We start from the raw sequence: 27503 nt of genomic DNA, 5'->3' as shown, positions 1-27503 counted from the left end.
TGGGGGCTTGTCTCTGCGTGCTCGCGAACATGGGTGCACGCATCTCTCCTGGGTTGGCCGGCAGGAGCGGGGATGCTAGGCCGGAGCTTGGGCTCCAGCAGACGTGGCCGGACAGGACTCTGAGGGGCTGGACCCCACCCCCTCAGTCATCTGAGCTGTCCTGGCGTTTCACACCCTCACCAACACTTGATGTCACCACTCTTAATTGCAGCTGTTCTGGGGAGTGTCACCCTTGACTTTTGGAAGCAACCTAAGGAAGCCAAGTGCTGGGACTCACGCTTGCTCTCCCTTACTGACCAGTGGTGAGATCTGCTCAGACCCTGGACCTTCTTTACCACCAGCCCAGAGCTCCCCCTCCCTCTTGGGGTCACTTGCGGATTTCACAACCATGGGTTCTCAGACTTCCTGTAAGTGCTAGGGGAACCCCCACCCCCAACGGGGCAGACCCAGCACAGGCAGAGCCCTGGGGCTTCCTCTTGGACAATCTCCTCTCGAATGGGGTGTTTGGTCTTTCACTCATCTCCTTTCCCAACATGAGTGCCGCGTACCTTATATTTCCACACCTTGAACAGGAAGCTGTCTGACCTTTATAAAGTCACACAATCTGTCAAAAAACAGCTTTTGGGGGAGAAAAGCGGCGAACAGTTTGACCGTGTTAATTGTACATGGCGATTGTAGGTTGCATCCAAATGTCTGAATGATTAAAATAGGAAAAAATGCATTTCAGAAACACAACCGTAAAAAGGCACAATCCTTCAGCACATTCCCTTCGGGAGGCCCGGTGCTCCGGGCTTCCTGCCTGGAGCATCTCAATGTCAACAGCCTGAGGAGGTTGGTATGATGGCCCCATTTTACACAGAAGGAGTGTGGGACTTGGAGGTTTTAAGTGCTTGAGGTCCCACAGGTGGTGAAGGATGGAGTTGAACCCAAGTCTCCCCAGAGTCTCAGCTGTTGACCTTCCTCCCACACTGCTCCAGAGAAGACCTTCCCAGATGCTGGCTGGATTCTGATAGACTCTGTCCACAACAGGCATTGGGAGCTGTTGGCCCATTGGCTGTGTCTTGCTTGATCTACGGAGCGCTGCAAATTGTTAAAATTTGTTGCTTATTTACTAATGAGGCTATTCCACATGAACAGGTCTTCATTTCTGGCTGTTCCTGGTAAATCAAAGGATCAGACCATACCAAGGGCTAGCGAGCAGGTGCTGTCCCGTCTAGGATAGTTCTAGTTTCCCCGCTGCCCACTCTCTTTATTGACTCTTTGCCCGTCCTGAGAGCACTGACATGGCCTGCAAGGCGGGTCTCATGATAGGAAGTGGAAAGGCCAATTATTCCACATCAACCTTTGCTGGCTCCCGGGACTCACCACTTTCCTTTCTGGGCCCTTGCAACAGGGCCTGTCGTGGATCTGTTCTAGAATGTTGCCTGAGAGATTCCAGGATGGCCATGTGACTGAGGAAGCCAACCATTGACTCCTTTTGGAGATCGGGGAACTTGTTTACTCCTTGCAGATGTCACTGAGTTAGGGGTCTTGAGTTGGGAAGCTACTGCATTATCCAGGCAGGCCTGGTGCACACGTCCTCGTCAGGCAGAGGGAGACAGACGCAGAGAAGGCCATGTAACTGCAGAGACAGATGCTGCAGTGATTCGGACAAAGCCGGGGAGCAGTGACAGCCCCCGGCAGCTGTTCTCCCAGAGCTTCTGGAAGGAGGGTGGCCCTGGTGACACTGTGATTTTGGCCCTGGCATACTGACTTCAGGCTTCTGGCCTCCAGAACTGTGAGGGAAGGTATTTCTGTTGTTCCAAGCCACCAAGGGGATCATTTGCAGAAAGTTTGAAACTCTCTTTCTCTGCTGCCTGGCTGGCACGGCTGGCTCCCAATTTCAGCAGCCACTGTGGGCACACGTAAAATCAAGCACCTCGTCTTTGGGGCAGCTTAAAGCAACAGAGACTTATGCTCTCTGAGCTCAGGAGGCCAGAAGTCCCGCAGCAGGATAACAGCGCTGTGGGTTCCTTCCAGGGCTCCAGGCCTCTCTCCCACTTCTGGGGTGCCTGGCTCTCCTTGGCGTCCCTTGGATTATAGGCACAGCCAATCTCCGCCCCTGTCCTCACGTGACCTCCTTATAAAGGCTCCAGCCACTGGATTAAAAGCCCACCGAAATCCTATACGACCTCATCCTGACTAATGCCGTCTGAAAAGACCCTCATTCCAAATATGGTCACATTCTGAGGTTACGGGTGGACCTGAAGTTTGGGGAACACTATTCAACCCCGTACCTTCCTGTTCCCAGAAGTGAACAGTCTTCGGTTTCTGAAACCGGGGCATAAGTTGCAGCGGGTAGGCACATTTAATTCAGGGCTCACTGCCTTTCCTGGAAAAGTTACTGAATCAATGGCACGCTGATTGCTTCTTAGAACTAGGAAGGTCTACGCAAGTTTTCTCTGAGGAAGGTACAGCCACAACGTCTGCCTGAGTTTGACCCTTTGTTCCGTCATTCTCCAGGCTCTTTCAGGGTTCGGGCCTCTGCTGCTGTGGTCTTGAGCAGAACGGATGTGGTCCCCGACCTTATGAAGCACAGAGCCCAGGGAACGCGACAGACTCCCGAGTCCCCCTGATTCTCTGCTCACCCCTCTGCGCAGAAGTTGTCAGGGAAACAGGCAAAAGCACAAATGCTCACTCTGGACTGAATTGCAAATCTCACACCTTTCTTCTTGCCCAAAGCCTGACAAAGCAACCTGAAATTCCAAACCTGCTGACCCTGGACAAGAAGATCACCTCTTTCCCACTGACAGACAAATGAGGGTTGCCCCAGGTTGACTCTCTGAGACAGAGGAGACATCCCGTCTGCCAAACGCCTCCAGGTGAACCAGGTGAAGAGTCAGCTGGGAGAGGCCGTTGGAATCTTTAAACGCCTCCCCCGGCTTTGGACTAAAGTCCACAGCCCTGCACCGGCTGCCACTAACCCATCTGCCACCCGGCCAGCACGATTTCTTCCTGCTTCTCCCTCTCTATACCCAAAACCACATGGCCTTGGACATGACCACCCCACCCCAGGGACTTTGCTCTTGCTGCCCCCTCTGCCAGCCCCTTATCATTCATGGCTCCGCACTAATGTCCCCTCCCCTGGGAAGCCTTTCCCCTGCCCCTGCCTTGTCCTACTCCATCACCCTGTTTCTTCCCTTGGGTCACCAGCAAGAACCATGAGTATTTATGTGTGTCCTTGTTTACCTGTTGCAGACTTAGCCTTACTGAACTGTGAGCCCCGTGAAGACAGGGAGCTGTTTGGCTTGTCCGCTGTGGCAACCCCATTTCCAGCCCAGCCCAGAGAAGGCCCAGTGGAGCTGTTGTGTGCATGCGTCTGCCAAACAGAGCCCTCCTCCCCAAGGAGGGAAATGGGCCTTCTGCTGGAGCGAGTCATCACGCCCCCGGTTTAGAGCGCCATTCCCTTTGGCCCTCTTTGGTGCCGTCTCGGGGTTCAAAGTGACTGGCGCAGCCTGCATGGGGAGACAGGAAACAGCCGTCAGAAGTCGGAAGGCCACGTATGCCTCTTGGGCTGGAACCAGCCGTGCCCGTTGGTCCAGTGAGGCTCCAATGAACGTCGAGGAAGATCCAGCCAGCAGCCAAACTGCTTTCCTGGTTTGATATTTGGGGCCTTTTTTCTTGTCCTGCAACGCAGATGGACAGAGCCTCCTTTGTTTCCTAGAGGGTCTGGTTACTTTTGGGGAAAGTCTCAATTGGCCATTGTAGAAGCTGGTCAACGCCCCTGTGTTCACGGCCGAGGACAGCCTGTCACTCTGACCTGCCGGGCCTGAAATCAACTGGGTCAAAGACGTGGGAGGGGGCGGGGAGGGTGGGGAGGGCAGACGGGCATCCCCGGAAGAGTGCAGGGTCTGCAGTCAGCCAGCGGCTTACAACAATCACAGTGATTCAGACTGGTTCCCACTACGCGCTGAGTGCTGTTCTGAGGTCTTTCCCTGAATTATTTCACAAGATCCTTACCAGAATCCTATGATCTCACCGTTGTCCCCATTTTACAGACATTGAATCTGATGCCTCGAATGGGTAGGTCATAGGCCCGGTTGGTAGAGACAGGGTTCGAATCCAGACTGTGGCGTTTTAAAACTGATGCTCTCACCCATTAATGGAAGGACTTGGATTTGGAATCAGAAGATAGGACTGGGGTAGGGGGATAATGATCACGACAACAACAGCAACGGCAGCAGTAATAGTAACACGGGTGCTAAAAATCTCCCCTGCCATAGTAACCGCCTCTCTCACCCACCCTCCCGGCTGTGCCCTGTGGCCGCTGTCACGTGAGAGGAGGTGTGGCATTAGTGACATGGTTGTCAACTCACTGAACTGCTCTGGGCAGTGCTTATGTTTCCTTCCATTCTACAGATGGGAGGACTGAGGTCCAGGAAGCAAGTTTGCCCGGTGACCATCCCACTCAGGACTGGCCCTGCCTCAGGTCAGGGATGACATTGCCATCAGGCCTCTGCGGAAGGCCCGCAGGGAGGGGCCGTGAACTTTCTGCAAAGATAGATACGTTTTCCGTTTTGTGGGCATTGACGAGTTCCTTCTTGTATGAAACGATTCCGGTTGCAGAGAGAAACTTGCAAGATGGTCCCGGGTGGCATGTTCGAAGTTACTACCGGGGGGTGGTCTCCTCCCGCCCCTGGAAATGAGTTGTGCTGGTCCCTGAACTCCGCACAGGTGGGAGTCGCTTGCCAAGGTCACGCCACCAGCGCCCCTAGAGCGAGAGCCCAGGTCTCAGTGAGTCCACACAGGCTCTGCCGCCGGTCTGCCCAGAGACAAAAGGCGGGTCACCCCACTTGGCTCCACCTCTGTCAGCCCCCCCAGCCGCGCAGGGGGTCGCAGGGACCCACCCTGAAGCCACATGAGGTGAGCTCAGAGAAAGCCCTCTCCTGGGTTCGCGCTGCTGCAATCCCAGGACCCACGCGTGGGAGGGGCCCTAGAAACGCCCCAAACTGCCCCAGAGTCGAGGAATGGAGAAGGAGGGGCAAGCCAGTGTGTTTGCCCAGAAGGAACGCCCATGGGGTGGGAAACTGGAGACAAACGTAGAAGCAGAGGGCTTATCCTTCCGGCGACAACAAAGCAAAACAAAAAATATTGACGTACGTGCACGATTTGTCATTGAAATGTCCCAACACTGAAAATAAATAAGAGTACAAGGGGGCTCTGTGCTGGGCTCGGGAAAAGCACCTCTGGGCTGGGGCAAGTGAGGGCTGCAGGTGGCAGTCCCAGTCCCAAGGTGGGGGGCAGCTTGCAGGCTTCCTGGGTTGGACCTCGGCTTCCCTTGTTTTGAAACTAGATCATTTCGGCGCCCTCAGTGGGGCTGGTTTCCTGAGGGCAGGGACCCACCCAGGTGAGGTCCTTAGGCAGATGACTTCACGTCTCTGGGCTCAGTGGTCTCGTCTGTAAAGTGGGTGGAAGAGTGAAAATGATTTCCCGGGCAACACTGAGACGTTCAAGGCTCGGGTTCGGGGCTGATTCTCCTCCGCCAGAGGGAAGGAGCTGGACCGCGTGTCCCCCTGTGTCCCACCCCAGCACCCCCCACAGGGCCGGGCACACAGGGGTCAGGGAAGAGGGGAGCTCCCGAGGCCAGTTCACAAAATCTGAGCTCTGGTCTCCATTTAGTCTCAGACTGGCTGCCGTGGGGCCTCCCGTAGCGGGTGGCTGTGACACTCCCCTCCCTGGGTTGTTAAGAGATGGAAACGTGATTTTCCGCTTACTTATAAAGAAGAGACCTGCACAGTGCCTGTGCATAGTAGATGCTCAATGAAATAACTGCGTTAAACATTGAACATGGTTCTTCTAGACCAGGGGGGTGGCTAACTACAACCCATGGCCAAACCCAGCCCAACACCTGTATTTGAAAAGCCCGGGAGCTGAGAGTGGTATTTGTATTTTTAAGTGGTTGGAAAAAGACAAAAGGAATAATATCCTATGACACCTGAAAACTGTATGAAGTTCAAGTTCTGTGTCCATAAATAAAGTTTTATTGGAACACAGACATAATCATCTTTCCCATATTGTCTGTGGCAGTTTTCCCGCGACAGTGTTGATGAATAGTTGCAAGAGAGCTTATGGCCCAAGGAACTGAAAATATTTCCTCTCTGGCCCTTTAAGACACAGTTTGTTGACCAACCCTCCTACCCCCACTCCAGACAATGGGTCTCAATCCTGCGTGCACCCTGGAGTCACCTGGGGAGCTTTCAAATCGCATGCCCAGGGTCCACAATGCCCCCCAGACATGGGTGTGTTGGAAAGCCCCCAGAAGGTTCTGATGGGTGGCCAGGGCAGAGAACACTGCTGTAGGGGCTGGCTGTTTGTTATGACTCCTCCTTTTTGCTCTCATTATAGCCCAGAGTGTGTGCAGAGCCTCGGAGCACCGGGGAGACCAGCGCCAGCACCCCCCCCCCAGGGAGAGCCTGAGCCCAGGCTTGCAGACTCAGGCTGGGGAGGGGGCCCAGAGGGGGCAGGACTGGGTGAAGTGCGCAGGTGAGGCAGCTCAGGCCTGTCTAGTGGCCCATACCCCTCAGCTCCAGCCAGGGTGGGCTTGGGAGGATGGGGCACAGGGATGCGTCTCCTTTGCAGGCCAACGGCAATCTTTGTGGGTCTCGGGGTGCCTGTTTCCGCGCACTGCACGCTAGCCACCTGGGCCTCATGCCCTCTAGTGGCATTGGAGGCGGCTCCCGGGTGCTGGGCCTCGCTCTGTGCTTGTCGTGTGCCCAACACCGTGTACCGTCCTGGGAGGCGGGTTGCATCTTCTCTTTTGCTGAACAGAGATGGCGACCTCTCTGAGGCTGGGGGAAGTTAAATGAGATGCCCAAAACCGCCCAGTGACTATGTGGGGCAGAATTTGAACTCAGACCCACTGCACTTTGTTGCAACAGGAGGAAACGCAGCACTCGTCTGTCCCTGGAGCCCAGGCGAGTGCTAGAGCCGTGGCAGCAACGTCCTGTGGCTTCTTTCTCAAAAATCTTTTATTTTTGGCCTGAGACAGCTAATGCTCGGCCAACGTATCCAAGGAAACCAGGATGCTAGGAGCAAGCTGTACCCACTCTCCATGCTAAAACCATCAGACGGCTAATTCGGGCTTCTCTAGTTATTTATTTATTTTTAGACCCCCGTGGATCATTTTACACCCTCTCCCCACAAATGCAACCGTGTGACACACGTGTCCAAGGCACACGACGATCGGCCTATTCTTTTCCGGGGGTGGTTAGCTCTCTGCTTCTCATTTGCCAGCTTCCCCAGGCAGACATGATCTGGCCTCGGTCTCCACCCCACCCCTGGCCTCTTCTTGGCCCACGGGGCAGATCCAGAACTTCAACCCCCCGGGATCTGGCTCTCAGTCAAGGTTGCTCAGTGTTGTCACTAGTGACATTCGGGGCCAGGTAACTCTGCTGGGGGCTGTCCTGCTCTGTAGCAGATATCTGCCTACTAGATCCGCAGTGGTGTCCCCTTGCTGGGACACTCCAGGGTCCCCCAGACATCGCCACGTATCTGCTCAGGATAGGATTGCCTGATAAAATACAGGACCCCGGTTCTGTTTGGATTTCAGGCAGATGACGAATTATTTTTAGTGTGAGTACGTCCATTCGATGTTTAGGACATACTTCTATTAAAAAGTTATTGTTCACATTTCACTGGGTGTGCTGTATTTTTATCTGGTAACTTGCCAACACTCCCTTGGGGGCAAAGTCACCCCAGCTGGGAACCATTGCTGTAGAGCCTGGGTTTGTAACCCCCATGCTGGCTTCCTCACCTGGACAATGTGTAGATTAGCAGTGGGGACCTTGTCAGGGTGTCCGGACACTAAGGGAGCAGAAGCAGGCAGGGTGGTCACACGTGGGGGGTACCTAGCCAATGTCAGCTGCTATACTCCTAGACCTTGTGGGGGCCTCAGTGATGCCAGCTTCCCTACTGTCTTCTGTTCTCTGCCCTGGTCTCCCCTGAGTGACTCTTTAACGGAGGAAACGCACAAGGGCAAACACAGCCCCAAGGGTGGGCAGTGGTGGCCAGGCCCTGTGGCCCGCACGCATCTTTAGAAGAGACCACCTTCCCCGGGCGGCCGGCACAAATCACACCATTCGGGTCCTTCTTGCGGTCTGGCGCTGTGCTGAGTACCAGGCGCCGATGGAGCCCAAATACAGACTCGCACCCTGCCTTCCAGGAGCTGGGGCGGCGTGGAGCCGTGCAGGACGACTGTGACAGCAAGCTCCACCTCCTCCCGTCCTTGGTTCGTGAGTCTGGGGTCCCTCTGATACCTCCCGCCTGTCCCTAACCCCCACATCCCATCTGTTTTAAAAAAGAATATGGAGGGGTTGACATACATGAAATGACACGCACATATTCAAAACGTACAGTTTGATCAATTCTGACCTTTGTACACACTTGTGAAACCATCATCACCAACATGATCCTGGATGCTCCATCCCCCCTAGAAGGTTCCCTGTGCCCCCTGGTAACCTCTCTCCTGCCCCCACCCCCAAGGCAGCCACTGATCCGCTTCTGTCACTATAGATTACTTTGCATTTTCTAGAGTTTTGTATAAATGGAATCATACAGTATGTGCTTTTTTTGGTCTTGCTTTTTTCACTCAACATAATTATTTTGAGATTTGTGCGTGTTGTATGTAGCAATAGTTCACTGCTTTTTATTTCTGGGTAGCTTTCCTCCATGTGGATATGCCCCAGCTCATTTATCCTTTCACCTTTAATGAATCTTTTCTTTCCGACAAGGCGATTATTTATCGAGGTATAACATACATACAGAAAAGTGCACAAATCATACATGGCCCGGTGAATGAATTTTCATGAAGCGAACACACTAGCACCCAGAGCAAGAAACAGGACGTGACCAGCACCTCAGAAACCCCAGTGCCTTTCAGGTCACCCCCTCCCATTCTGAGAGAACCCCCAGCCCGTTTCCTAACTCCAAGATCAAGCTGGTGGTTCTGAAACTTGATGTGCATGGATCCTACGACACGTCCTGTTTGTGTGTCTAACTTCTTCACGCAACACTGCGATTGTAATGTTCACTTCCGTCCTTGCGTGTGTCGTACTTTGTTGCTTTTACTGCTGAGTGCTATTCCATTATGTGGACACACCGCAGTATTGACCCCGTCTCCTGCCCAGGGACATTTGGGCTGTTTCCAGTACTTGGCCATTATGAACCATGCTTCTGTGAATATTTGGGAGTGCATGAAATCCTTTCCTCTCTTTCTGACTGTGTCCAGACCTTCTTTCCCCCCTTCCTTCCTTCCCCCTCTCCCTTCTTCCCTCCCTCCTTTCCTTCCTTCCCTCCCTCCCTTCCTCTTCCTCCCTTCCTTCCCCTTCCTTCCTTCCTTCCTTCCTTCCTTCCTTCCTTCCTTCCTTCCTTCCTTCCTCCCACCTTTCTCCCTCCTCCCTCCTTCCTCCTTCCTTCCTCTTTCCTTCCTTCCTTCCCTCCTGTCTCCTACTAGGCCATAACGCCTTTGAGGGATAAAGCGTGAAGAGCTCCAGCCCTCCACTGTCCTTTCCTGGGAATCCTGGAGGTGTGTCATGGGTATGTGCTGGCCCAGGAGAGCTAAAATGCAGAGAGACTTCGGTTTAGGGGCAGTGAGATGGTGCTGGAAATCTGGAGTTAGAAAAGAGGAACTTGGGATTTGGTTCTTGTCTTTACCGAGCTGTCCTTGCAGAGTTGTCTTCAGGACACCCCCCCGGGTTTGCTGTACGGGCCTTTCTGGCAGAGGCTAAGGGTGTGCTCGGCTCTCTGCTCTATGTCTCCTCTGTGAGGGCTACCAGTAGGGTTGCCGGATAAAATAAAGGATGCCTAGTTAACTCTGAATTTCAGGTAAACAATGGAGAATTTCTTAGTATAAATATGTCCCCGATATTGCATAAGACATACTTATCTTAAAGCATTCTTCATTGTTTAACCGAGATCCAAATTTGGGAATGCTGCATTTTCATCTGCTGTATCGAGCAAACCTATCTAGCAGAGCTGAGTTGGGTGAATGAATTAATGAATTTCTTGTTATATTTTGTTGTCCACCAAATTACCATAAACTTAGCAGCTTAAAACAACACTCATTCAGTGGCACCTGGGTGTCTCAGTAGGTTAAGCATCTGACTCTTGGTTTTGGTTCAGGCTGTGATCTCAGGGGCATGGGATCAAGCCCCTCATTGCTCAGTGGGAGGTCTGCTTAAGACTCTCTCTCTCAGGGCACCTGGGTGGCTCAGTCGGTTAAGTGTCTGCCTTCGGCTCAGGTCATGCTCCCAGGGTCCTGGGATTGAGCCTCACATTGGTCTCCTTGCTCAGTGGGGAGACTGCTTCTCCCTCTCCCTCTGCCTAGTTCTCCCCCTGCTTGTGCTGTCTCTCTCTCTCTCTCTCTCAATCTCTCTCTGTCAAGTAAATAAAGAAAATCTTAAAAAAAAAGACTCTCTCTCTCTGTCCCTCTGCACCCCACCCCCTGTGTGTGTGTTCACGCTCTCTTTTTCTCAAATAAATAAGTCTTAAACACACACATACACATTACTGTGGGTCAGGAGTCCAGGCATGGCTCAGTCGGCCAAAATCAAAGTCTGGGCTGGGGCTGCGGTCTCATCTGAAATCAAAGTATGGGGCTGGAAAAGAATGAGCTCCCAATTCCCTCAGGTTGTTGGTGGAATCAATTCCCTCGGAGCTGGGACTTGTGGCCGTTCACTTCCTCAAAGACAGTGGGAAGAGCAAGAGTCCAGAGTGAGTCTGCAGGCCGGACGGGGTCTCACCACAGAATACGAGCAGGGGTATGACAGCCTTCCACAGGGAATCGCAGCAGTGACATCCCATCCCCTTTTCTAGAGGACCGGCCGGCTCAGTGATGATGCCTCCATACTCGAGACTAAGCACAGCAACAATAAAGAAGGTTCTGACTGCTGTCCGAGGGTGGAGAGAGGTGCCCGTGATTTATCTTCAAGTACAGAAAGCAAGTTGTACATTTTTCAAAATGAAAATAGCTAAATCATTTTTTACATCTACACTCACCCCCAATTATAAAAGCAATACATGCTCATGGGAAAAAAATAGAGAAAACAGAAAATTATAAGGAGAAAGAAAGTGGAAAGAATCCAGAATCTTACTGCCCAGAAACACTACTTTTAACATTTTGATGCCTTTTCTTCTAGCCTCATTTCTATGCATATTTGCACACATGGGGATATATATATACACACACACACATATATATGTATATATAAAATACACACACACATATTTCAATATATTGAAGCAAAAATAGACTCACACTAGGAATGCTGTTTAGTGGTTTGCCTTTCTCCACGTAGCTGTCACGCCTCGCATGCTAATGAATATAGATCTGTCCTCATCGTTCCCGGCGGCCAAGCGCCTGTGCCGGATGCATCGTCCCTTATTTGAGCCATCCCCTGTGGATGGACATTTAGGTTGCTTCTGGGTTTCATCCCCGGTATGCAATGCCGTGGAGAACACCCCTGCACGTTGCCTGCTGTGTAATCATCTGATTCTTGCCTTGAGATAAGTGGCCACAGGAGGGATTGCTGCCTCAAAGGGTGTACCCAAGAGCCAGGGCCTCATGAGGCTGGGATGGCAGACCATAAGTTCAAGGGCATGGGGGTGAATCTGGGCTCCGCCTCACCAGCTGTTTTACCTGAGACATGTTCCTTAACCTCGCCGTGCCTCAGTCTGCTCCTCTCTAAAATGGGAATAATAACCCACGTGCCTCCTGGGGCTTCTGGAAGGAGTCATGAGCTGGGAAGTGCTTAGCGCTGATGCTGGCTGTCCCTCGGGGGAAGCCGGAGACTGGATTTGCTGTCAGGACGGAGTTTTGGGGACCTTGGTATTCGCTGGGAAGCGGAGGATTGTGATGACATAGCAAATGGCTGACACACGTGTCTGTCTCCCCTGCACAAGGCATCGTTCCAACCTTGCAGACTCAGACAATGCTTGGACGGGCCCAGGAGCTGGGCACTGTCACCCCGTTCACAGCAGAGGAAGGCGAACCACACGGGCGGAGGAGTGAACCACTGTGGGAGGAGGGGCTGGGTTCGAATCCTGGCTCTGCCTCCTCACAGACCGCATGAGGCCGTTGCGGGCAGTGGGGGTTGGGATGGGGAGGAGACAGACAGTAAAGGAGCAAACACACAAGCAATATCAAACAATCGCAGACCCTGATACTCCTGGGGAGGACAGAAGAGGATCTGAGAAGAGGTTGGAGGGGGCTTTAGGTTTGCAGGTCTGGGAGAACCTTCCCAAGGATGAGACCTCTGAGCTGAGGCTGGGGAGACCAGACGAGCAATGTCTTTGGGAAAGGAGCAGAGGGCAAGGAGCATCTGGCCCATGCAGGGCCTGAGCTGGGCAGGACCTCAGTGAGTTCGAGGAGCCCGAAGGAGCTGGTTCTAGAGCCGGAGAAAGAGGACGCACGCTCTCCAAGTACCACCACATTGCCGCAGAGGACAAAGATGTAAGGAGCTTGTCCAGGTTCCGGGGCCAGGATGCCAACCCAGACAGTCTTATGCCCAAGTCTATGCCCTGACTGAGGGACGTGAGCTGCATTCACCCAGCCTTCCGAGTACTCAAGAGAAGCCGAAATTCTGATTTTTATGGGAAAGGTCCTGATGTTTACATTTTGGCAACCAGCTAAAAAATAAATGAAAACAAGTGATGTGGAGATATGAATACACGTGTGGGCCATGACTTCGTGTATTCCGCCATCCCCGTGCTGAACCTCTGTCCCTAATCTGGCAGTGTAGACCTTACCAGTGGTAGAGGATTGTTAGAATTGGGTCATAGTGGATCCAGGGGGGGCTGTGTCCATCAGTCCACGGCTAAGCTCCTGCTCATGAAATATGGCTCCCAGCTCCCCGCTCCTCTCTCCACCTTGCTCAGCAACCTTGAGGAGGTTACGTTTCTAGAATCCTCTCTGCTTTTGCTCAGAAAACGACCAGTTACTCCCTGGATGTGCCTTTTAACCTTTGCTTTGCACAGGGTGTTTCGTGCGTTAAAAATACAACATGGTAATATTCAAAGGGCACCTCCCCCATCATTGGGCAATCCCAGTGGGAGGAAAGCATCCCCCTGGTCCCCTGGGATAGGCGCCCAGAGATCTGGGTGTGAGACCTGGAAGCATCGTCTGAAAAGTCAAACTTGGGAAACCACCTAAATGCCCTGTAATAGGGAACGGAGTGAGTAGCAGTACAGCTGCTCAGAAGTACCGGGGAGCTAGTCACGAGGGTGGGGCTAGAATAGCACTCTGGCCAGCTGTGGCCCACTGCTCGTTTTGTAAATAAAGTTTTATTGGAACACAGCCATTTGTTTACATATTGTCTATGGCCACTTTCAAGTTACAATTGGCAGAGTTGAGTGGGTTCCACAGAGACCAGATGGCCTGCAAAGCCTAAAATATTTATTTGACCCTTTCCAGAAAAATTTTGCTCCATCAATAAACACTAAGCTAGAAGGCTCTCCATGACTTACTGCCTCATGAAGAAACAGCAAAAAGTGGGGAGGAGAAGCACAGTAGTATAAATAGGATGGTTTCAGTTTTGTAAAGAACAGTGAAAAACAAAATTGGAGAAACCTGCCCGCAGATGCATTTTATAGGTGCACAAACTCTGCAAGGCTGTACCCCAATCTGCTAATAGAGTTACCTCTGGAATTTAAGAGGTAAAGCACTTTATTGAGCATGAACTAGGTGCTAAGCACTATGCTGAGCACACAGATTCTCTCACTTAATTTTACAACGAAAAGCAGGTGCTATTCTGATGCCCTCTTTACAAGTGGGAAAATGAAGGCACAGAGAGGTGAAGTCACTTGCCCATGGTCACACAGCTTTCAAGTTGCAAAGCTGGGATTCGAGCGAGGGGAGAGGGGCAACACTTTTTACTCTACGAATGTCTCTATTGTTCGGCAAGCATGAGAAAGCTAGAAACTTGTCTCGATTTGCACCATTGAGTCAAGTACCCTATTGAACTATAAGCCCCTCTCCTCCCTCCCAGCGTGGTCTGCCAAGTGCGGCTCTCAGTTGATTTTTCAGGAAGGTCCTGAGCAGGATCCCAGACCTGCTCTAGTGATGGGTGAATGGGGGGGAAGCAGGAGAATGGGGAACAGATTCTGGGCCCCTAGGTAGGAGAATCACTGCCTTTTAATTGGGGGCCTGCCAAGCTAAGGATCCATGTTTGTGGGGGAAGCTGGGAGCTCACCTGTTCTGCCCAGAAGGCACTGCATTTCATGAGCATTATCAAATGGTGATATTTTTGGAGTGCAAGTCGCGGGGTTGTTGTTAATACTGATTTAATGGTGCTAAAATGATTAAGCATGGCAGGCTTTTAAACAATGAGGTTCATAAAAGGTGTTAATAACTTCTTAAGTGCCTCAGTAATATTCCTGCCTATCATAAACGCCCCAATTAGGCCTCTCCACTTCTCTTTACCCAAGCAATGAGTGAGGAGGTGGCTGGAAGCCTGGAAGGCTGGAAAGAGCCTTCTGGAACAGAGAGGGGCGGGGCCTGGTCTGGGAAAATTCAACAGCAAGCCTGGGGAAATGTGCACGTGCATTGGAGAGGAGGGCCACTCAGGCTCTTCAGAAAGAGGAACCTGGTGGGGGGAACCGTAAGGTTCCGCTGGTGTGGCCCCCGTGACCGAGAGGCTGCTGGCAGCCACAAAACCCACACGGGGGGTGGGGGCTGGGCTCTGGGCCCGGTGTCCAGGCTGCTATCCTCTCCCAGATCAGTGTGGCCACTTTGGTTCTTCTGCATGCACCAGGGCAAAATGCAGATGCCTGGCCCGTTGTTCGGAAGTTGAGAATTCCGAGATGCCAGGAGCGTAGCATTGATCCAGGTGCTGGGCCTCTCGGAGCGCGGCCCTGAGTGGCTGTGTGGGTTGTACTCCTATGAAGCCGTCCCCTCTGTGTCCTTAGTTTCCCTACCTGTAAAACGGACTCAGACATGTACGTGATTTTAGAATTTCTAGTAATCGCATGAGAAAAAGTAAAAACAGGGATCATTGATTTTAAATAATGTATTTAAGTGATGTTTAATGGAATATATTCAAAATATTATCATTCTGACACGTAAGCAAATAAAAAAATTATCATGGATATATTTTACATTTTGTTTTTCATGTAACGTCGTGTAAAACAGCAAGTGTTTCACACGTACGGCGCATCTCATTTAGGACCAGCCTTGTCTCAAGGGCTTGATGCCATGCACGGCTGGGAGCCGTCACATTCGGCGACACAGATCAAAGAAACTGTGTTTGTGATTTGCAGGCTCTCGTTAACTTCAGAGTCGTGTTCATTTCTTTCTGTGTCTTGGTTTTCTCAGTTACCAAGTGGTCATCCTATAACAGGAGCCTGGCAGGGCTGCTCTCAACTCCCCGATGTGCGACGTACCGCCACTGCCATCGGATTGGGATTGCTACCTGGCCGCAGGTCAGCTGGGGGACCTCAGGCAAGTCTCTAGCCACCTCTCGCTCAGTGAGCAGACGGCGTCTGTCAACTGCACCATTACGTGGGGGTAGGGTACCGCACAGTATGCAGCTGGTGCTCAGTAAAGGCCAGCTACTGTGGTTTGTATGTCTGTGTTTTCTCCTCTCTACACCCTTTCACCTCCCCCTTCTGCAAGTGGAGGTAATGAAAGTGTTTTAACTTGGCAGTGTTAGGAGTCTTGGGAAGTGTCATTATCCCTCTTTATTTTCAGCTTCTAGAACTATCCCCAGTATGCACCAGGTGCTTCATAAGTGTTAGCTAAATAACTTAATCAGTGAGTGCATGCATACATGAATGCCCGGAGAAGGGGGGCATTTCGCTGTTGTTTGTGGTTTGAAGTTACAGTTGGAGCCCTGCTTGGGTGAGGCCCGACTGGGAGAGGTGCAGATTTGGAACTCTGGGTGTGGACTTTGAAGCCCCTCATGCCTTTGCCTAATGAGCTCATGGTCTCTGCTCTGTGAAGTCCCTTTCGGCCAATTACCAAAGCCCAGGGCCTCTCAGGGTCTCCCCCAGCTCCTGCAAGGTGTTGGACCCTTCCTAGTACCGGGCTCTGAGTAGACCAGCAGGCCCATCCACTCCTGCCTCTCACAGGCTCTGAGTATGACTGTTCCTGTGGGTGGGGCCTGCAGCCTGGCCTGGGAGTGACCCCAGCACAGAGCCCTGCAAGACCCCCTTCCCCCGATCCAGGCCTGTTTACTCCTGATGCATTCAGATTTCCGGATGGCAATCATTTTAGCAATATTGTGCTTTTATAATCATTGAAGGCAAAAGATTAAAAGGCACTGTTTCCCTCCTGCCCTCTCTCTCAAGGTCTATAAGGATGACAACAGACCACCAACCTCACCGGGGGCCCACCGTACAGGCAGAGGGAGGAGGTCCTAGAAGAGGATAGGGGTTCTCCCCTCCCCTGGCTTCCCAAGAAAGGAAAATAAACTTGTAAATGTGGGAAACACATGGTCTACCAGTGTTCTGCATGCCTTGCTCATTTGTATTTCATCGTCACGGCTTTTGCCGTATCTGGGTGTCACTTATACAATTACCTAAACATTTTTTTAAAAACAACCTACTTAAAAAAATTTTTATACAGCATTACGAAAACCCTTTTTATTAAGGAGAATTTTAACAAAAGTAACCTGAATAATAGAATGCTATGTATCTATATTATATAATAGATAATGTCAAATATATTGTAATACATATTATATATAATTATTTAAATATATGAAAATATGTAATATGTTATATACAATTTAATATATCATTATATATAATTTATAATATAATACATACAATTATGTCTTATATATAAGATTATATTAAAATTATTTATAATATAATGCAGTATGATGTAATACCCATCAGCCAGCTTCAAAAAATTTCAGCTCGTGGCTAATCTCGTTTCTTCTATAACTCTCCTCACTGCCTCCTCTCCAGATTATTTTGAAGCAAATCCTAGACATCATGTCATTTCATCCATAAATATTTCAGTATTTGTCTCTAAAGCGTTCGGCTTACTTTTAAAACTGAGTTTATCTTAAAAGTGAACTCTGTATCACTACATTAAAAGGAAAATCTGGGTCACTTTCCATAAAGGAGGAAAAATAAACACAAAGAGAACAAAACGGTGTTATTGACTTCTAGGCGGGTGCTTGCCTGCTCTCTTGGCTCAAAAGGGGGACTAGCGAGTGCTGGGGGGCAGGGGGCGTTAAGGACAAGCTAGCACCCAACGGAGACTTTCTCCATGACGGATCTCATTGGAAAGGTTGAAAGAGAACGCAAAGGGAAAAACCTTCTCTGTGGAGCTTGTTAGCTGCTGCTGGGTCCAAGGACCCCTCAGAACCTCACACCTGCCCAGACCCCTGTCCCGGTGACATAGGCCACACCTAGATGGCACTGTCCCTGCAAGGGCCAGGCGGAGGTGGGGCTGCTGTCAGGAAGATGCTGTTTCTGCCTGGGCCATGCAGGAGCCGCACCTGCGTCCTGACCCTGCTGGGCGCCTCCCTGAGCATGTGACTTGGATGTGGGAGAAAGTCCTGGGCCTCAGTTTCCTCATCAGTGGAATGGGGGCAAGAACGGCTTCCACCACACATGGCTGACGTGAGGCCCAAGTGAAGATTTTAGGTAAACTATCTAGAGCAGTGACGGACTGTGTGAAATCTCTTATTTTCTTGTTGTCATTGCTACCGATTTTGTTATTATTAGCAGCTAAATGTGCCACCCTGATCAGTTCCTAAGTGTCCCCCTGAGTGGTGGGTCTTGGACTTCCTCTTCTCTCTCACCTTCCTGGTGGGGGTAGAGGTTCGCTGATGGCAGGAGCTCGCCCCTCACCCCTCTCGCCCCCCCAGGCATTTGTGTCCTGAATTCCTGAAACTTTGTGCCACATCTGGGGCTCTCCTGCACCCCCCGAGCCCATCCTATAAACCCATGAGTCACTTCTGCCTACTGGGGAGAACCAACCAGCCCAGAAAAATATCCAGACTCCCATGGGCGTCCCCAGCCGCCTGCTCCTGACATGAGCAGCATCACCCCCACCCCCAGCCCTGCCAGACAGTTGGGCAGACTGCCAGGTCTGTGATTCACACCCGGGAGGGCAGCAGACAGCCCCCGCCGGGCTGGGCCGGGTGCGTGCGCTGCTTTCTCTCCCCTCTCTTCGCTGGGTTGTTTTGCTCTGGGCTGCAGATTCATTTTTAGATACCGGCCTCCGCCCTCCCCCATCTCCCGCTTCTATTCTTAGAAAGCAAACTGGGATGTGCTCGGGCTTCACAGTGAAGTCAGACAGAAGTTTGCCCACGTGCTCCGGCCGCCTGAGACATGGAATTAATTAAAAGGAGGCTCTGAGCGGCAGGTTCATTGGCCGGAAATGCAGCTGGCTGCGCCTGACTCCGAGGGGATGGATGGCTGCTCTGGTCACCTGGGTCCCCCAAGCCCGGCAGGGTGAGGCACCCGGGATGGGGCTGCCCTGCCTGGATGGGCTGGGCTGGCCACGTGTGTTGGTTAAATACAAGCTCTTCCAGCATGTTGGGCTCCCGAGAGACTTGAATTAGGTAAATAAATTCTAAAGGCTTTGCGAGGTGGATCGCCTTCAGGAACCCGAGCAGCTAAAATGCGCTTTGTCGGCAAAATGAAGCTGACCTTCTTCAATGCCAGCCCTGCAGCGAGACAGGGAAGGTGGGGGGAGAGGGAGAAATGTAGCGGGGGAAGGACTTGGGGCTGACTGAGGGAGGTGTGGGTGAGCGCCTGGCAGGACTCGCAGCCCAGTGAGAGGGTGAGGGTCTGTGTGGGTTCAGAATCCTGGCTGTGCCAATTTCCAGTGGCTGTGTGACCTTGGACAAGTCACTCAACCTCTCTGTGCCTCCATTTCCTTATCTGGAAAATTGGAACATGGATCATAGCAGTACTCCTTTCTAAGTTAAGACAAAATGCACCAGCAGCGCTTGGCACAAAGTAATGATTATTAATTCATCTGAATTTATTATCATAAAGGAAACGGAAGAGCAAAGCAAGGGCGCCTATGCAGGCAAAGGGCTCCTTTGTTCCTCTTGGCCCGGCAAGTGTCGGTGGTGTTGACTGGGGAAGGAGAGGCAGGTCCTCCCAGGTGGTCAGAGAAGCAGGTGAGACAAAGCAGAGAGGTCCCCTCTAGGGCACTCTTCCTTGACTCAGGGAGAGACCTCTTCTGAGAGCTCAGATGCCTCCTTCTCCAGGAAGCCTTCCCTGATCACCAGCAAGTTTGGCTGCCCTCGTCTAGCCAGCCTGGGCTCCCCCTTAGTACAAATCCCATTGTAGGACGCCACCTCTTGTTTTATATGTTTTCTTACCCAAAACATTTTCTTGAGCATTTTTGCAAAGATTCTCATTATTAAAAATTTTTTTTAAAAATCCAGAAGCATGGGGGATAAAATGAGGAGGTCTCACCTCACCTGATCCTATGCCCCTCCCTACAGTTTGCTGTGTGTCCTTCCTGACCTGCAGGAGGGAGATGGTGAGTGTGTGTGTGAATCATGTGATTTTGTCTATAAATGTGATTGCAATGTGCACATATATGCACATTTAGCAAAGCAAGTAAGCTTCGAGACAATGTCTTGGCATCTCTCCCAGCACTGCTAATCTCATTATTCTCTTATTTTTAATTTTTATAAATATTTTCCTGCAACCTATGACACAGACACGCAGTGAAGAAACATTGCACACAAGGATCGAAAGTGCAAATGAGGAGTCTGTCCTCAGACGGAGCCCCGCCCCTGTTCCCCGCCTCTCTGCTCAAGCGAACTCGTCGAGGTTGTCTGCACATGCAAACGTGGGTTCCATCTCTAGCCTCTTCCTTTGCGCATCGTGCTGGCACATACCGTGGCACTTACTTTGCCCTCGCTAGCCCTCCCTGAAACTGCCCCTTGGAAGACCGCCCATCACCGCACAGCTGTCTCCTTCTTTCAGTCTGTGGCGTGCTATTCCATGGCACAGATGGGCCCTGAGCTATTCGGGCCCTAGCGATGGGCGTGGAGATCTCAGCACACATCCCTAATTCTCTGCCATGGCTCCCACCAAGAGGCAAGGCGTCTGTTCCCTCCCTTGAATGTCCGTGGGCTTAGGACTGTTGCCACCAGTGGTGTTTGGCCAGAGTGATGCTACGTGACTTGGTGGGGACTCAGGCTCCGTGCCTCTCGCTGGGCAAAAGGGTGGGAGCGTAACCAAGGGGCTCTCCTGGGCCCCCTGTCCACACTGTGCTCCTTGTAGCTCACTTCTCCCTGGGGCTCCATGAGTCCAGACAAGCGGTTGGACCCTTGATGTTCCAGGATGGGGGCGGGGGCTGGCTACACTGCCATGTGCTGGTTTGCCCTGATCCCTCCAGAGCACCCCACTGGGGTGAGAGAAGTCCCCTTTGCTTGTGCACCCCTGGGCTGGAGCTTAGGGCTCTGTGGTCGGATCAATGGTCGGTTGTGGTTTGGTCTGGGACGGCTGAAAACAAGGTGGGACACCCCCACCCTCCGCCCCGCCCCCGGCCCCGGCCCCAGGGGGACGGCCTGGAGCCACAGGCCCAAGTGGGCTCCATAGAACTTGTGGGGGTACCTGGGAGGGAACTGCAGCCCGCGCTGTGGTCCCCCTGAGCCGCACCAGTGTCAGCTGGGAGCCCTGGGCTGCTGTGTGCTGGTACGAGGTGGGGGCTGCTCCCCAAGAGGCGGGTGAGCAGAGAGGAGGAGACAGGTTCTCAGGTGGGGATGGCTGGTCCCTGCCCGCAGGGGGGCTCGGGGATGAAGAGGCGGCCTCAGGAGACAGATGGCTGGAGCTGCCACAGCTTTTTTTAAGTACTTTTTAATTGAGGTCTAACACACCTAGAGTAGGCTTAATTAATTTTATTTGCACAGTTTGATGAATTTTTACGTGTGTGTCCACCATGTAAGCATCTCCCAGACCCCAGACCGTCACGCCCATTCCCAGGCAGTGACCCCTCCCCAGATAATCACGGCTCCTACTGAATCACCATCGGTCCGTTTTGCCTGTTCTTGAAGTTCATGTACACGGAACCACACGCTGCCTGGTTCCTCTTCTGGGTCTAGCTTCTTTTGCTCCACGCGTCTCCGAGATTTTTCTATGGGCTTGCTGGCAGCATTGCCCCCCCCCCATTGTTCCCTAGCACTGCTTCTCAGTGGCGGTGATCCCTCCCCAGGGGACATTGGGCCATTTTCGGTTGTCACAACTTGGAGGGTGGAACAGGCATGTAGTGGGTGGAAGCCAGGGACGCTGCTCACGCCCTGCAGTGCCCAGGACACCCCCAGAGGAGAACGATCTGGCCCAGCGCCAGCAGCGCCGAGGCCGAGAAGCCCTGCTCTGCAACATTTCACTGTACGAACAGACGACGTGCTCATTCCACCCGCTGTTGTGGTGACACCACAGGTACCCGCGTACGCACCTCTGGGCGCCTCTGTGTGCCGTTCTCTCGAGCACATTCCTGGGATCGGACTGTTGGCTGGACAGCACTGAGCTTCAGCAGCTCCTGCTGCCCGGTCCTCCCAGGTGGCTGGACTGTTGACACTCCGAGGTCTGGCTACTCCACGCTCTTGCCAACACTCGCTATTGTCTATCTTTTTTAATTTTGGCCACGTGCGTGGGTAATGCCGCATGAATTTCCAGATGGGCAAGCTTCTTGTCCCAGACCCCTGAGTCCTGACAGGGGGCTGTGGACACGTGTCATCTTTTGACTGCCCAGAGTCTGAACCCTTCCCTTACGTTGGAGAGGCCCCCACATTGGAAATCTTGGTGGGAGGCAGATTCCATCTCCCACTTTCACACTCTACAGACCAGATCCTCACTACCCTAGCCTCCCTGGTGGCTGAATTGTGGTTATTGACTTCTTGTAGGGTTGCGCTGAGGTGGAGCCCAATATTGGCTCCATCTTACAGATGACAAGACTGAGGCTCGGTGGGGTTAGGCTATCTCCTAGGGGTCACATACTGGCAGGTGGTGGAAGTGGCCAGTGGACCCAGGACTGTCTGGCTCCAAAGCTTGGGCTCAGGGACGTTAGGTCCAGCGACCCTTTGGTACCACTTGTCAGTCTCCCCTTGGGGCTCTCAGGGGCTGACCTAGATCTGGGTCCCCAACTCCAACACAACACAGATTATTTGGCAATAAGGGTGCTTCTGGTCTTAGGTCATCCTCACAGCTGTGAACTTTGGTCATGACTGTGGTCAAGGTCATGCGATGACTTTGGTCTCTCATCCTCCATCATATTGGAAAAAGTCAAGGGTCACCTAGGACCCCATAGACTGTAAGTCTTTGACATCAGGCCCTAAGTCTATCTTCCTCAGTGAACTGGCACAAAGCAGTTGCTCAATAAACTTTTGCTTAAATGAAGGAAAGAAATCGGTTAGCAGCCTGCATAGAAGTAGAAAGTCTGAACAAGACTTCAGTGAAAGAAGAGACTTGGTATCTGACATAATGTGAAGCCCAGAGGAGGGCTTCAGGCATGTTGTGATCAAGGCTCTGCTTCTATTATGCTGCAAGGCTCTTGGCTTGGCCCTCCTCCACGTGTTGGCTTTGTTGGCAGGGTCCCCTCATACATAGGATGCTGCCAGCGAACCAACTCCTTGCAAGGGGGTTGGGGTGACCTTCACTGGCTTAGCTAGGCTGATTACTGCATCGAGGTGGGAGTCGGCTTTCCCCAAGAACAGAGGTGCCTGGGAATGGTAGATACCTGAACAAAATTTAGCTGCTGTTGGGAAAGAGGAAAGGGACAGTGGTGGCCTGTAGGCAGTCAATAGCACCCACTGCATTACTCTTCACATTACGTCTCTTATTAACGTGTAAGAATAAAACCAACATTCATTCATTCAATCAACTGAAGGCCTGTATTCGTTATCTAGTGCTGTGTAGCAAGTTTCCCTCAAGCTTCGTGGCTCAAAACCACAGATATTTCCACGGGGCTCTTCCTGGAGGCTTTCTTGTCCAAGTTTGCGGAAAGGCCAACTTGCCACTAGGTACCCCTTGTGAGAAAGCTCTGAAGAAATTCTATAAGGAAGCGCCATCCTGGGCCTGGTGGTTTGCACGCCGACCCCCCCCCCCCCCCCCCCGGCCTTGAGGGGGCATCGGCACCGTCCCTGAAGGGACTGGGACACAGGCCAGATGGCCCACCCAGAGTCACTGGGCTGTGTGAGGCCAAACCTACATCCTCCCCCTAACGTCGCTTCCTCCACGGGGAGCGTTTCTGTTTGGGGGGAAATGCCCTGGAAGATTTGAATTTTGTTCATTCAAAGTAGCATTGTTGTATCCTGACTTCTGGGCCCCCCTGGGGGTGGGGGGACAGGTGGCACAGGAACCACCCTTTGCTGAAGTGACGTGGATGACAACCACTATGTCTGCGGGACTAACGCTGTGCTCGGCAGGGCGGCTGTCTGTCCTGTGTGGTCTCATCTAGTCCCCGCACCTGGGGACTTGCTGAGGAAGGGCTATCGAGAACTCCCCACCAGAGAGGAAGTAGCCAAGTCTCAGAGACGTCCAGCAGGTTGCCCACAGCATCACAGCTGCCGAGTGGCCCAGCCAGGGCGTCTGCCCAGGTCGCCTCAGATCCGGGCCCTGGGCGAGCTCCCGAAGGCTGCCCCATAAGCAAGTTAGCGGCCGCGGAGACCCCAGCACGCAGTCCCTCATCCTGAGGCCACGTGTCACCCGTCAGCGGAGCTGCGGGCCGGTGCCCTCTGACAGCATCAGCCAGATGCAGATGTGGGCCGGCCGGGAGAGTGGCCGCTGTCAGCTAGCGGACGCGCGCTCCATCAGCTCTCAGGAATGAGAAAAAGGTTGCCTTCCTAAACCACATCTATATTAATAATGTGACTGACAGGCCAGAGGGGGAAATTATACATCTTTCCTTCTGGGGTTTCATTCATCGCCTGTGATCTATTTCGTCTTGGCAGAAGGCAGGGGTTCCAAGCTCACGTGGAGAGGCAGGCGTGTTGCCGCTGGACCAGACTTCTGGAACTCTCGTGCTCTCTGAATGGGGCCGGAGGGAGCATGGCCAGACACAATGGGGCCATGACGCGTGCACGGGGAAGCCAGGCTGCCTTACGGCTTTACCTCCTTCCATAGACCCCGATGACCACTCCCTCCAGCCCCCAGCCCCGCCCCCTATCCTGAGCAGCTGGACAAGCCCTGTCCCCTGGAACTTTCTGTTAACGAGAATGCTCTTTCCCCTCTAACACTGTGGCTCCCAGCCGGGTGAGGCTGCCAAGCGCTTCCAGCTGCGTAGCTGAGAACTGACTTCTCAGTTTTGTGTATGTTGTTACATAATCTACATGTAACCGTACAATGTCGTTACGTAATCTACACGGAACCCTACGCGGCTGCATGAGGCAAGGGGCTACTGTGTTGGAGAGCCATGTTCTAGACCCTTATTTTCAACTCTTTAGCCTTTGGCCCAAAGACAAGGGTACACATGACGGGATTTATTAGGAAAGTGCTCCCGGGAGGTGGGAGGCAGGGAAGAGAGGTGCAGGGGGAGTGAAGTCCCGCTCACAAGGGAGGACCAGTCCCACCTGATCTGAGTGTAAATCCCGCTTCTGAACTTGTCCTGTTGGAGAGTGTCCTGGGGCCTAGACAGACAGTACCTCCCTCCCACGAGAGCCGGAGCAGGCCATTTTATGGCCAGCGCAAAAGACCACGTGAGATGGAGGTCGGTGCACAGACTTCACAAGAAAGAAGCTCGGGGTGAGTGGGCTGGGCTTTCCTGAAGAAGGAGCCCCTGGTTAGAACGAAGATAAACAGACCCTCTACAGAAGGACCGCAGGTTAGACCCCCAGCCATTGGAGGAGGGTGACTCCAAATTGCCACCAGGTCAAACCTCTGTCCGTCCAAGAGGGCAGTAGGGCTGGGCTACCAGGTGAGTGAAGACACTTGGCTCTCCCTGCATCCCTACCCTGGGGGGCAGAGCCAGGTGGGCCAGGTGCAGGAGGAGATAAGGCCACAGGTAGGAAACAGCCATGAGGGGACCCCCGCTCAAGGGTGCAGACCCCCTTCTGCAGCAGACCCGGGGCGAGGGAGGGAGCGAAGCTTTGCGGGCAAGCAAGGCTTTAGTTTTGACTATGACATGGGTCCTGGAGCTTGAATTATAGGCGGAAGGATCTTGTATCTGGTCACGTAAGATGACCAGAAAGTCCCAGGGTATGTCCAAGTTTTCATCCAGTGTGAAAAATGGCACCACTGAATCCATTTTCACAGACAATGGGTGACAAAAATAATGCAATTTATGATTCATCTCGAGCTGCGCTTCCTCACTGTGAAAGTCCCACAAAGAAAGAAACCATCTAGATACGGAGGGACTATGACACAAATTTTAAAAAGGGTTTATGGGATCGTAGGATGGAGAGGATGCCTCGGCCCAGGTGGACAGGGAGAGCCCCTCTGAGGAGGTGACGTTGGAGTTGAGGCCTCAATGCTTGTAGAAAGATCCCGGGGGGAAAGCAATCAGAGCAGAGGGAACAGTCTATGCAAAGGTCCTGAGGCACGAGCAAGCTTGTGGTAGGGAAGAGTGAATCAGAGGAGGAGGGGGAAGTGGAGGTACAGAGAGGTGTCAGAGGAGCTTGTCAGATGGGGTCTGAGGACAGGATTTTGCTCAGTGTATGAGAAACCATTAAAGGACTTTTAGTGAGGATTGGGAGGGAGGATTGATTCACGCCTTTTAAAGGTCGGGGGCTGCTGTGTGGAGGATGACTGGGAAGCGGGCAGGAGTGGCTGCAGGGAGCCCGGTTTGTCTGAGGCAGGATAGAGCTGGGTGGTCTGGACTGTGGTGGTTGCAATGGAGGTGGCGAGATGTGGTCAGGCTTAGACCATAATTTGGGGGTGCAGCCAGTAGGACTTGCTGATGGCTTGCAGGCTCCATGCGAGTTAAGGATGGCTGCAAGGTCGGAACCATGCAGCCGTGGATGCTGGTGCCACTTCTGAGATGGGCGAGACGGGCGAGACGGGGAGGAAGCAGGTTATTCGGAGGAGGGGAGCCAGAAATTCTCTCCCAGCTGAGCGTTGTGCCTGGACAGCCCCCCAGTAGCTCAACGGGACAGACAGCAAGGCGGCCGAGAATTAAGATTCTGGTGTCCAGCAGCCTGGGCTTGGTTGGGTCACCTTCGGCAAGTCACTTAATCTTTTTGAGAAAAAGTTTTCTCAACTATGAAATGGGGGTAAAAATAACAGTATCTGTCTCATGGGCTTGTTATGGTAGAGGGAGGCTCTGTGTATTGGGCCTGGCACAGAGTGGGAGCACCAGAAATGAGAGAAGTTCTTGTGAAATGTTTATCTCTGATAATACTTTTCATCTCAGAGCCTATTTTATCTGATGTTAATATAGTCACGCTCTTATCCTTACTATTTGCGTGTTACATTTTTTTGGTGTCCACTTACTATCAGTCACCTATGGCGTTTGGAGTTTCTTGAGGACAGTATACAATTTCATCTTTTTTTTTTTTCCACCAATCCATTCTGATGGTTTCTGTCTTTTTTTTTTTTTAAGTAGTTTCCACGCCCATTGTGGAGCCCAACACGGGACTCACACTCAAGACGCTGAGATCAAGATCTGAGCTGAGATCAGGAGTCAGACACTCAACTGACTGAGTCACCCAAGTGTCTCTGATGGTCTCTGTCTTTTAATTCAAGTTTATTACACTAATATTTAATGTAAGTAAGTTAGTTAGAGTTAGTTTTGGGCTCACACATCTTATCATTTTCTGTTCTATTTGCTTCCTGTGGTTTTTTTAATTAGTTTTTGTTCTTATCATTGTTTCTTCTTAGTTTTTGGTGTTTGGATAATTTGAAGTTTAGGTTTTTTTTTTAATATTTTGTTTATTTAAGTGATCTCTACAACCTATAATATAGGGTTCAAATTCATGACCCCAAGATGAAGAGTCACATGCCCCCCCTGACAGATAGCCAGGTGCCCCTGGTTTATCTGAAGTTTTGTTTAGAATTCCATTTTAATTTTCCTGTTGTTTTTTAAAGCTATATTTCTTTGCATTATTTTTTAAAATTTTATTTGTGTATTTATTTATTTATTTATTTATTTATTTATTTATAGACATAGAGAGTGTGCAATTGGGGGGAGGAGGGGCAGAGCAAGAGAGAGAGAGAGAATCTTAAGCAGACTCCATGCTCAGCACAGAGCCGGATGTGGGGCTCGATCTCATGGTCCTGAGATCATGACCTGAGCCAGAATTGAGTTGGTTGCTTAACCAACTGAGCCACCCAGATGCCCTCTTCACATTATTTTTAATGGTTGTTGTAGAGACTAGAATATACATCCTTGACTTTTCATACTGTACTCACAGTTAATATTGTACAACTTCATGTAAAATATTTAGAAATCTTGCAATTGTGTAAGTTCATATTTACTCATCCTTTATGAGATAGTTTATGTATTCCATATACACTTATTTTATTTTATTTTTCATTTATACACATCTTAAACCCCACAAGTCAATGTCATAATTCTTCCTTTAAATGGGCCTACAGCTTTTAAGAGGAAA

The 27503-nt window shown here is 51.6% G+C and overlaps 1 long non-coding RNA gene across 1 annotated transcript in view; it reads left to right on the top strand.

The window, feature by feature from the left end:
- The window catches only part of LOC117795773, a 23701-nt gene extending 19846 nt beyond the window's left edge, over positions 1-3855 (top strand). Inside the window, exons 2-3 of the long non-coding RNA XR_004619914.1 lie at positions 2503-2870; positions 3238-3855. This is a non-coding gene — a long non-coding RNA (uncharacterized LOC117795773). The remainder of the gene's footprint in view (positions 1-2502; positions 2871-3237) is intronic.
- Positions 3856-27503: the final 23648 nt, after the last annotated feature.

This window comes from Ailuropoda melanoleuca, chromosome 13, assembly GCF_002007445.2.
Source record: "Ailuropoda melanoleuca isolate Jingjing chromosome 13, ASM200744v2, whole genome shotgun sequence".
NCBI classification, from domain to species: Eukaryota; Metazoa; Chordata; class Mammalia; order Carnivora; family Ursidae; genus Ailuropoda; species Ailuropoda melanoleuca.
Note: the sequence above shows the minus strand (reverse complement) of the source record. Positions and strands in the feature narration are given on the sequence as shown.